Genomic DNA, 11,572 nt, shown 5'->3' on the forward strand with positions numbered 1-11,572 from the left:
ACAGTGATATTTCAAAATCGACATTAATGCATCAATGCATCAATTAATCAAGTCATTTTATTAAACCAGTGACATTAGAAAATTAAAGATGTAATATGTAAAAATAAAAACACAAGAATTAAATCATTGTTATTCAGCAAATAGAAATTTTAGTCGTCTGCGTTCACTACCAAACTTATTTACAATTTGTTCCATAAATTTAGATTTTTTGGAGCGTATTTTTTCACGATGCACGCTCAACATGCAAAGCCCAGACAAACGCTCATTGAACATGGTTGATCGTAGCCAAGTCTTTACGCGCCGCAATGTACTAAATGATCATTCTACAGTATGTTATAGTTGGCAGTGTTGTTAAAATGAGCAAAACTTCACGAACTGCAGGGCAGAACACAATCTTTGGTGGTAAATCTGTGATTGTTGTAATGTTGTGTTTTGAAAAGATTGAATGCCCCAAAAATCAAATCAAATTACACTATCGAGTTTAAAGTTATCAATTTTGTATACTTCATTGACAGTTGAGGTTTTCTTAATGAATTTTTCACGAGTTAAAGTTCTCATCTTTGCAGGATGAAGTAAACAAAGGTTAAAATGAGCAATGTTATCTTCTGAGAACCGCGTTTGAAGCAAATTGATTAATGAATCGAGATAAGGGATATACATAGCCTGGCGACATTTGTATCCGTTGCTCCACATATGTTTTGGTATAACTGCCTTGAACATTCCCTTGATGGTGTTAGTTGAATGTTCAACTTTCCAAACAACTGAATTACTCTCTTGTAGATATCTGCACTGAAATGCATATCTGCCTTGTTACGATGTAGATTTAAAACCAAGAGCAATTCGTGAATGTGCCTCTGTACTTGTGGAAGGTCTAGTTGAATGGCTTGAAGTGCTTGAGTACAGGGCTCCATGAAAGCTGAGTAAAATGAAAAGATTATTAGTCCAGATAAAAAAGTTGTTGAGCTGAATGCTAACAACAACTGATGTGCCGACGTGTGTTTCCGTTTGCTTCGTTAGATAACACATCCAACTGGGTAAATATTTAATCAAAATTATTACAAAACACTTGTATGTTCTTAAACTTTGCAGTCCATCAAGTCTCGCAGAGAAGTGGGTACCATTGATCTTCTCTTAGGACTTTCACGGAAAAACGCAATAATTGACTTAATAGTACCAATTGTATTGCGAATTTGCGGAAGTACACTCAGATCATTTACAACCAAGTTCAGTCTATGTGTTGAGCAATGAATAAAAGCCGCGTTTGGATATTTCATTCTGATTCTTGATTGGACGCCGTTATCCTTTCCTGCCATGGTTGAGCAACCATCGTATCCCTGACCAAACAGACGATCTAAATTGAGGCCTAATGATAAACACTTGCTTAATATGGCGTTGGAAATTAAAGCTGCAGACATGTCATTCAGTGGAGCAAATCCAAGGAATTCTTCCCAAACCATTTGCTCTTTTGTTGGGTCGACAAAGCGTATTCTAATGGATAATTGTTCTGTCCCTGAAATATCGGCTGTTTCATCAGCTAATACTGAGAATCCAATGGAGTTATTTGCAGCTGACACATCATTTACCAGAATCTGTTCAGATATTTTGATCAATTCTTTTTCGGATCAATTCATTTTGGATTTCTTCTCACTGCCATGAAGTTTTCAGCATCTTGTTGAGAACACATATGCCATGACGATGACATGTGGTTATGACGATGACATGCATTAAAACCTCTAAATTTTCTAAAGGCTGTAGTAATAAATGCACCTTTAAAACCTCGATGTACTTTTTGTGGGAAAAGAATGCAATATATACAAATAGCACCTTTTAGTTTTGAAGACAACGCCAGCCAAGGAGCATATTGAACCAACCATGCATGTCTAAACCGTCACTTTCCAGCATCATGTTCTGGCACATCTTTTTTGAAATCATAAGTTTCAAGGGGCTTGAATGGTTCAGTTAGTATATGATACTTGAGATCATCATTTATTCCAGCTGTTGCCTGAATATAAAGTTCAACATCGAAAACTGCGGCCGTGGCGCAGTGGTTAGAGCGGTTGCTTTATAAGCAGGAGATCCAGGTTCGAAACGAGCTCTGGACAAATTTTCGCGTCACGGTAAGGAAGGAGGCGTGAACTTCCTGGTTAAATGCACTTCCGCGGTGCTCTGTGACAAGACCGTTAGGACTTCTTGGGGCACCTAAAATAAAAATTGAAAAAAAAAACAAAAAAAAAACTGAGTTATCGTTATCATTTCTACATTCTGATGATTTATCTGCAATCATAACTTCTCACGTTTTCTGCATGTTTCCGTTGCATGCATCAACATCTTGTTACTGTCTTGCATCACAATGGTTTTCACTTAGTGCCACTACCGGTTAAAGATAAATTGAAGAAACTTTTTTTCAAAAATTTTTTTATTATATCAATCATATATATTTCTGAATAAAGATTTTATATTCATGGTTGTTTACAATTAGTTAAAAAACTAATGTGAAGTTAACACCTAATAATGCTAAATTAGCAGAAAGCAACCCGTAATACGGGTTACGGTCGGTCTGTTACTTAATTTATAGTGGCTGTTTTCCACAATTTAAAGTTGCGAAACCTTAACTGGTAACCTGTAAGAAAAACTCCTTCAAATTAAAAAATTAAACTATCTGTAAAATTAAAATAAATTAATTTACCAATTATTTAACGTTATTTGAGTAATTTACAACTGACATAGGTAATATCAGTGTATGGCCGAACCATTTTCCCAGACATTACTAAGTTCAACACAATACGTTTTTAGTTACTGACACAAAATAATAACACTTCATCATGCCTTAAATTGACGAAAGATTAAAGCTAAATTCTTGTTATATTTTTTATAACATGAACTTTAATTGATAAGATTAATATGAAGTGAACGTAAATTATTTATGAGTTATTAATTTTTTGGTATCCCCTTGAAACATGTTTCTTTAAAAAAGGAAATTGTCTTTAAAACGATAAATGCACACAACTAAATAAATTTATTATAAATAACTAAGCAGTTGAGTACAAATACGTTTCAAACAAAAAGTCGATTTACAATCAAACGTGTATTAGGGTGGAGCGATTTTCATGGCAAAAAAAAGAGTTTAAAAACCAATATTACTGAGACACGAATCAATGTCTATTAATTATAAGATAAAAGTAAAAAAATATTTTTTGATTTTGATGAGATCTTGAGGGTCCTCTTTGGAATTTAAATTCTTGACAGGTCCTAATATTTGTGAATTTTTTTTTTCTAAACCATATCAACCTTGGACTCAAAAAAAGCAGAAAAAAAAATGCTTGTTTCATAAATAATAATTTTATTATTTATGAAAAAATATAATTATAAATTTTTTAGTGAAAAAAATACTTGCAAAAATATACCTTAAAACCCCCGTTTTGTTGAGGTCGGGGGTTTTTGATGAAAAAAAAACAACTCTACTTTTTTAATTTTTTAATAAAAACAAATATTATTTTCAAAATCAGTATATTATTTTGCTTCTTTTAAGTATCAAGTTGATATAGTTTAGAAAAAAAAAATTTAAACAATATTAGGACCCCTAAAAAATTTAGAATCCAAAGAGGAACCTCAAGAACTCATCTAAACTAAAAAAAAAAAGAGTAAGGTTCTTTTTTCACCAAAAGATATTGATTTGCTGCTCAGGCAAATCAAATTTCAAAAATTTTCAAAATCGCTCTACCCTAATGTGTATAACAAATTGTAAAAAATATGTAAACTTTGATCTTTCATATTGCATTAATGCGTCATATGACAAACCTAAAATAAAAATTGTAACAGATAAGTAGACATAAAAGAAAAACAAAACAAAACAAAAAAAACAACTGGAATTCAATTTACCTGCTTTTCGGTAGCCTGTTGTCATACTTAAACGGTGTTGTTTTATGACGTTATTTCACGTTGGCTTTTAGTAAACTTTAGTTATATTTAATAGACATTACAATAGATTTAAAATATTTTAATTAAAAAGAAAAAAAAAATGCTTCAAGGAGCCAAACTAAAAACATTAAAGATAAAAAGTCAAATAGATATAAATAAATTGCATTTATATAGCTAAATAGTCTTGGCTTATTGTAAATTTTAAAAGCAGTGTTTTCAATAAATTAAACTACCAATTAATAATTTTTAACAAATAGAATGTAGCATCCTATTATAATGATTGGGTAGTGAATCAATTTAACTATATTTAAGTTTAATTGGTAAAAAACAAATAAAATTTCAATTAAAAAAGACAAAAACAAACCAAATACAAACAATAGTATATTATAAAAAATTACAAATTAAAAAAAAAATTACAAAATTAAAAAAAATAAAAAAAAGTCACCGAAGAAAAAACGGCAACAAAAAAGTTATAAATATCTTCACGGATAGGAGACATTTACAACCTTTTGGTTGCTGTTTTTTCTTCGGTGTCTCCCAACACCCCGTTATGGATGAGCCCTCCATTTGAAGGATGGCTCATCCATACCGCCATTACTTTGCCACTTATTGAAGGACCTCTCCGAGAGAGACCCTGGGTGTTGGGAGCGATATCTTTTGTATTCTTCAAATGTTAACGACTCTAAAATTACAAATAGAAGGATATAACAAAATTTAAAAATATTTACAATTTTTTTAAATCAATATATAAAGCATAACCTCACCATTTTCACAGGATGAAGAGGATGCTAAAAATAAATTTAAAAAAAATAAATTAGAATAGTTAAACTTGTGAGAAATTTAACTTTAATAAAAATATGAGCAAAACGCAAACAGTTTAAAAATGTCATATTTATATTAAATAATTCTTTCACCTATTGCACATATTTCTCCGTAAAAAATATATAAAACTTAAAACACAGCCCTACCAGTTATGCTTCAACCAGACACTAAAGACAAAAAATATACCTCAGAATAATTGATAGAATTATATTTACATATAAATATTTAACTATAATTTTTTTACCTATTCCCCTCATTTCTTCCATGAAGTTGTTTAAAGTAAGATAAAAGATAACTGAAGCTAAAACTAATTAAAACTAAACTAAAATTAACTATAAACTTAACCAAAACTAAAAAAAACTTTAAATTTTAATATCTGTACCTCAGAAGACAAAGGTTGGTTATCCAGTTTTTTGTGAAAATGAGTTATGTATGAGACCTTTTTAGTTTTTTCAGTATCTACATAGGTATAAAGACTGTTTTCCTGCAACAATGTGAAACAAAGTTTGGTCAATATAAAGGGTCTGGTGTCCCCACAATGTTCAAAGGAAAAACGTCTGTAGTTCAGAAATGACTTTTCACTTTTTTTATTTAACTTTTTATTATTGTCAAAATTATATTTCATGTGCCTCAAGACAAATTAAATAAGACAAATTAAATAAAACATAAATTTAACCATCAAGAATAAAAAAGCCAATAAAGACTAATTATTTTACTATTTACTCTCTCCTGGACAATTTCTAAAATGTGACAACTGACTTGGACTACTGAGTGTACAGATATAAATGCTTTATTTAACTATACTAATCACATAATTTATACTTAGTTTTTTTTCCAACTCTCCTAAAAGAAAAAAGAAAATAAAGCTTTAGTACTTGAAGTTTTAAAATTCCAGTTACAGTACAAATAAACCAATTCCTATAAACAATTATTTTAACAGCAAAAACACTGACTTATTTCAGTCTTCAATTCTGTGTCTAAACAATAAATGCACTTAAATGTATAGACGTTAAAATATCTACTTAACTTTTTAAAAATAAATTTACTAAACTAATGTAACTAATACCTTTATTAGCTCTTTCTTGATCAACTAAAGAAAATAAATTTTAATTAAACTAACTTGATGTAAAATAATAAGCTGTCTTACTGAGAATTTTAAATTTTTTCTCTATTATTGACAATATAATTTTAAGTATTACCTTAGTTAAGCCCAAGAACTATAAGTTCTTGGGCTTATTGTATAAAAATATAAAAACCTACTGTTTTACTTTAAAATATTGCTGTTGACTTAAAACTTACTGTTTTAAGTCAACAACAATATTTTAAAAAACATTTTAGTTACTTTATAAAAAAATAAAAATTCTTTTAAACATACTACCTCTCTCTTCATTGTTGTCAACTAAACAGAAAAACAAACAAACAACTGATAGTAAATTTTCCCTTTGGTAGTAGGTTATTAAATAGATTAAATAGATCAAAGATCTATAATCTGCTCTAACAGTCTACAACATTATCATTAAACTATAACTATTTTCGACAACCTGGTGTAATTTAACACAGATATATTTTTTTCAAATGACAAAAATTATTAAAGTACATTATATAAACATAGAACAAATGTAGTGATAGTGGATTTAATCCAAAAATAGAAAGAACCTTTAGAAAAAAGTTTACTGTTTTTAAATCTACAAAAATTTCCAACTTACATTTTTTTATCTGCATTTATCTATAATAAAATATGAATTAATGAGTTACCATTATTTAAAGTTGATCCAGAAGCAACTAAAATAAATTATCAAATAAAAAGTTTATTTATACAATCTTGACGATAATGTTGAAATAAACAATATTTATTGCTTGAAAAGTTAAGTAACAAATGTAATTCAAGTATATTAAAATAAATGTACGAAGTTACCTGTTGTGGCTGGTGCAACTGAAGTTATAACTAAATAAAAAAATATTAAATAAAAAAGCTATTTTATCTATCTTATCTATTTTATCCTGATGATTATGTTTAAATAAACAATATTTATTGATTCTTTTTAAAATAAATTAAAAAACATTACTATTTGCTGTAAAATAAAATAAAAGACATTACTACCACTTGCACCAACTGATGATGCTACCACACCTAAATGACAAAATTTATTAAAATATTTAAAACATATTCAATGCTTTAAAAGAATATTCAAAAGAAGTTTTTAAATCTACAGAATCTAAGTCCTTACTGAGTTCTACCTGTCTGTCTAAAAATAAAAATTAAGATAAAATTATATACAATAAAATTGCTAATGCTACATTTGTACTCAAATAAAATCTAAATGATAAAACTTACTTAAGTCGCTGTCAGCTAGCCTGTCTAAAAAAAAATTAATCCTAATCTATAATCTATAAATAAACTTACTAATATAAACGATAAATAAACTTGAACTAATATAAACTATAAATAAACTACTATATACTATGTAAACTAATATAAACTATAAATAAACTAATATAACTATGTTACTAATATAAACTATAAATAAACTACTATACACTATATACTTACTAAAAAAGCCTTCAGCTCCTTTTAACTGCTCTAAAAAAATGAAACAATACTTGCTTAAAATGATCTAAAAAGACTGAAGACAAAACTGAAACACTTTACTAAAAAAAAAACATTGTACTAAAAAAATTTTTTTACCAGTCATTTTAGTTTTAACTTCTTTTAAAAAAAAAACAGAAAAATAAAAACAACGAACAACAAACAAATTTTAGTTTTTAAACAATGAACAACATCAGTTCCACTTAAAACTAAAAATTTATCAGCTCTAATCGGCTGGAAGACCTTGCTTGAAAGACCGCGTGGAGTGAAGAAACGCTTTTAGAAGAGTCTAGAAAGTTCTTTATTAAAAAAGAAAGTGAAACGACACTAGCACTATTGAATTAGGCGAAACATTAGGCGTAACTATGCGCACTATTCATTACCGTATTAATATATAGATTATATAATACTAGCAGTAAGCAACCCGTAATACGGGTTATTAGTCATTTAATCATTGCTTATAGTTAACGAAAAAAAAAGACTACATTAACATCGTTAAGTTCTTTTTAAAATCTTTTACACACAGCAGGTATTATAAAAAGAAAGTCAAGTAAAGCCTGCCTACACCTAAAAAAAGAAATGAAAAGTAATTACAATTTACAAAGTAATTACAAAATACAAAGTATCGTTTGCATTGTATTGTTAGTAGAGTATAACAGATAATAATATAACAGAAAATATAAAGAATTAAAAAAATAGCTATAACAGCCCAGCTCTATTAACACAAAACACAGAAATAATAGCGCATAGCATAAGATATTTGTAAGCACACATTACTATGTTTCTCAAAATAATTAAAAAAGAAAAGGTTATCGAAAGGCTAGACAACTTAACTTAAAAACACGGCTAAATAACACCACAAATTTATAAGATATTTTATCAACTGAAATATTTGAACTAAAAAGATTTTATTTGTTTCAAAATTGAACAATTATGGTTAAACAATTTGAATAATTATATCATAAAATAGCAAGCAACTCGTAAAATATTTTATATACATGGTCTGGTGTTTTATATACATGTTTTATATACATGGTCATGGTGTGGTATTAAGAAATACGTAAGAGCTCAGTAATTACATGTTTTATTGATGTACTAATTCTCATTTAACTCTCATCTAAGTGAGAGAGGGAGAGAAAGAAAGTGTTTCCAAAGCAGCATATTAAAAAAAGTAAAAGACACACAATAAATAATATCAACTGGTTTAATTAAGTTACCAGTAAACAAAACTATTTTTACCTAAATTATTAGAAGTTCCAGCTTCTCTCTTACTGTTGACTAATGACTAATAGAGTAAATTTCATATCATTAAAATTTACAAAATTAAAACCATGTTTCAACAGTAAGGAAACTAATCAAGTGATGACAAAGACAACTAAAAAAAAAGAACATTGAAAAACAACAGAATTATGTTTGAATTTATAAAAAAATTTAAAATCATTTTAATTTAATACTGTTATCAACTGTTACTGTAAATAGTAAAATTCATTTTTAGTATTGTTCTAAAGTGTTTAAAATCAAATAAAAAAACATTAACACTGCTTGACACTGAATTCTGGCAAGTAAGTTTTCTGCTTGCCGAGCAGCATATTTTACATTTCAACTATGACTAATTTTACCTTGCCTAGCTCTATCTCTTTCATTTGGACAACAATTATTTTTGCCTATTAGAATTTACAAAAATAAATTCTTCGCTTATTAATAGCCATTTCAATTTCACTGTATTCTTTAAAAATACTACCAGTAATATTACTATTGTTACAATTGGATAATAAAAAAAGTAAAAGAATCTTACAAATTGTGATCTTTTTTAATTAAAGACTATATTTTAACTTAAGATTAATTGAAATCCATGTTTTTTTTTAAGTATATTAACAGAAAAGCAATGATATAAACAGAAAAGCAAAAAATCTGGAACAAACATTTCTTTGAATAAAACTACTGTATTTAAATGAATTAAATTAAATAAAGCTCTAGAACTTCCCACATTGTTAATGGCAAAACTACAACACGTCCTGATCTAATATTATGATCATTTCCAAGGTTGTTTACATGTTTGTGTAAGGCATCATACTGCTTCCTTCTGTTTAGGTTAATTGTCTAACTGAAAGTCTATAATTGTAATACTGAGATAATGTAACATGATTTCTAACCAATGTAGCACAGTCAGGGTTGTGAACCATTTGATTATGCCAACCAGCATCACCCCTTAGAAAAAATAGAGAATAAAGCATAGAATCTATGTTGACAGACATACTTGATATAGTTTTAAGAGGATGACCTCTTGGGTAAATAACAACTTCCCTGGAAGCAGGTGAAGCACCGTCTTTGCCAACAAATACAACTGCAACATCATGTGAAAGGAGATTATAGCAAAGTTTATCTTGCCCTTCAAGTAAAGTCATTTTTATAACTGAGACTGAGCAACCTTCTATAGCTGTTGGGCGAATTTCTTCATCTTCCACTTCAGCTATGTTTTTAAATGCAGGAGAAATTGGGTTCTCTTCACTAATAAAATTTTGCAATCGAAACATTAAACCATTTAAGCAAAGATCATTACCACATTGCCGTATTCTAAAAATTACTGCTGCAAGTGGATCATAGATGTATAGTTGTCAATGTCAGTGGAACATCTTGATTTGGCCTAAGATTACATATATAAACAATACTCTTATGACTTAAAAAATATATATATATATCAGTTTGGAGATGTTTGAAAAAAAATTAACTTAGCTTTAGATTTATCAGATAATGTATTATGTACAACATAGATACATCATCTGATAACTCTAAAAGAAAAAATGTAATGAATAAGTAAATAAATAAGAAAAACATTACATACAAAAAATGAAAGTCAATGTACTTTATAGAGAAAAGCTGTTGCAGTAGTTGTTAAATATTTTTATTTCATGTTAGCTTTTAGAAAATAATTTATGCTGGTACATCATGATTCCAAAATATTTATAGCAAAATCATATAATAAACAATGCTAAATACAAAAAATCAAATTGAGTAAATATCAATTGCATATATGGCAAAATAATGCCATATATGCAATTGGGATTATTTTGCTATATATGCAACATAGGCAGTGATTTTTTATAATAAAATTACCTATTTATCATTTTTAACAATAGACACCAAATTAAGGTGAGCCAAATGTCTATTAACTCAAAAGATAACAAAAAACAACATCACAGCAACAACACACAACAATAGCACACACCATAAGTTAATATAATATGCATATAACATAACTTAAGTAACATAACATTCATATATAACAGAACATAAGTAACAACATTATACAAATTGTTATTAAAATACATTATTATGTATTTTTAGAATAATTAATAATAAAGGCTTGAAAACACCTTGACCTTTTTTTTTTTTTTTTTTTTTGCAGTAACACCTAAAGCAGTAACAGCTTGACACTAAATACTGATGTGTAACCCTCTGTTATAAGTACATCACTTGGCTGGCAAGGTTGTCACATCTTGCTCTACACATTTACCAAGTCGCAGCACTTTGAAAACATAGAAGCAACATAATATAAACATATGTACCAACTATACATGTATAAATGTGTTTATATATGTTTAAGGTTAAACATATACCTTATATACATATTTAAACACATTTATAAAACAATTATATAACACATATTAACACATACACAAACAATAAAAAAAACACTTTACGTTATTATAAAAAAACATTGATAAAACAACTATAAAGCACATATTGCCACATACACATCCTTATCAAAAAAGCAAACAATAAACATGTGCAAACAAAAATTTTTTAAATGACGCAAGAAATTTAAAAAAAATTTAAAGTAAAAAAATAGTTATATACAAACAATACTCTTTACCTTCATTTTTTTTTTCATAAGAACTGTAATCCTCATAGCAAAATTTAACCTTTACATACAATAACATGTGACATGCCATGTCAGTGTTGGCACAAAATTTTAATTTATTTTTCTAAATTTTCTAAAAAAGAACAAAAATAGTTAAGAGCATCACCGAAATTTCAAAGTAGTAATAACCAATTTTATGGAAATAACATAAGTATAACTTTTTTGTTGCATAAAAAATAATTAGGCCTCATCCATGCCCCTATTTTCCTTCTAAAAAATAAAATATAAGCTCGATAACAAAACTGCTAAAAAAAACAACGAAGCTAAGAGAAAAACTAAAGCAAACAAAATGTAAACGATTTTAAAAATTAAAAGAAGTGACC

The 11,572-nt window shown here is 27.9% G+C and overlaps 2 long non-coding RNA genes across 2 annotated transcripts; both read right to left on the bottom strand.

The window, feature by feature from the left end:
• Positions 1–3,588: 3,588 nt before the first annotated feature.
• On the bottom strand, positions 3,589–5,696 carry LOC136077654 (uncharacterized). Its single transcript, XR_010637155.1, has 3 exons — positions 4,833–5,696; positions 3,880–4,706; positions 3,589–3,798 (listed from the first exon to the last, which is right to left on the bottom strand). It is a non-coding gene; the product is annotated as an uncharacterized LOC136077654 (long non-coding RNA).
• A 345-nt stretch (positions 5,697–6,041) lies between these two features.
• On the bottom strand, positions 6,042–7,112 carry LOC136077655 (uncharacterized). Its single transcript, XR_010637156.1, has 3 exons — positions 6,656–7,112; positions 6,496–6,522; positions 6,042–6,139 (listed from the first exon to the last, which is right to left on the bottom strand). It is a non-coding gene; the product is annotated as an uncharacterized LOC136077655 (long non-coding RNA).
• Between the last annotated feature and the right edge of the window lie 4,460 nt (positions 7,113–11,572).

The sequence above is a fragment of the Hydra vulgaris genome, chromosome 03 (assembly GCF_038396675.1).
Source record: "Hydra vulgaris chromosome 03, alternate assembly HydraT2T_AEP".
Taxonomy (NCBI): domain Eukaryota; kingdom Metazoa; phylum Cnidaria; class Hydrozoa; order Anthoathecata; family Hydridae; genus Hydra; species Hydra vulgaris.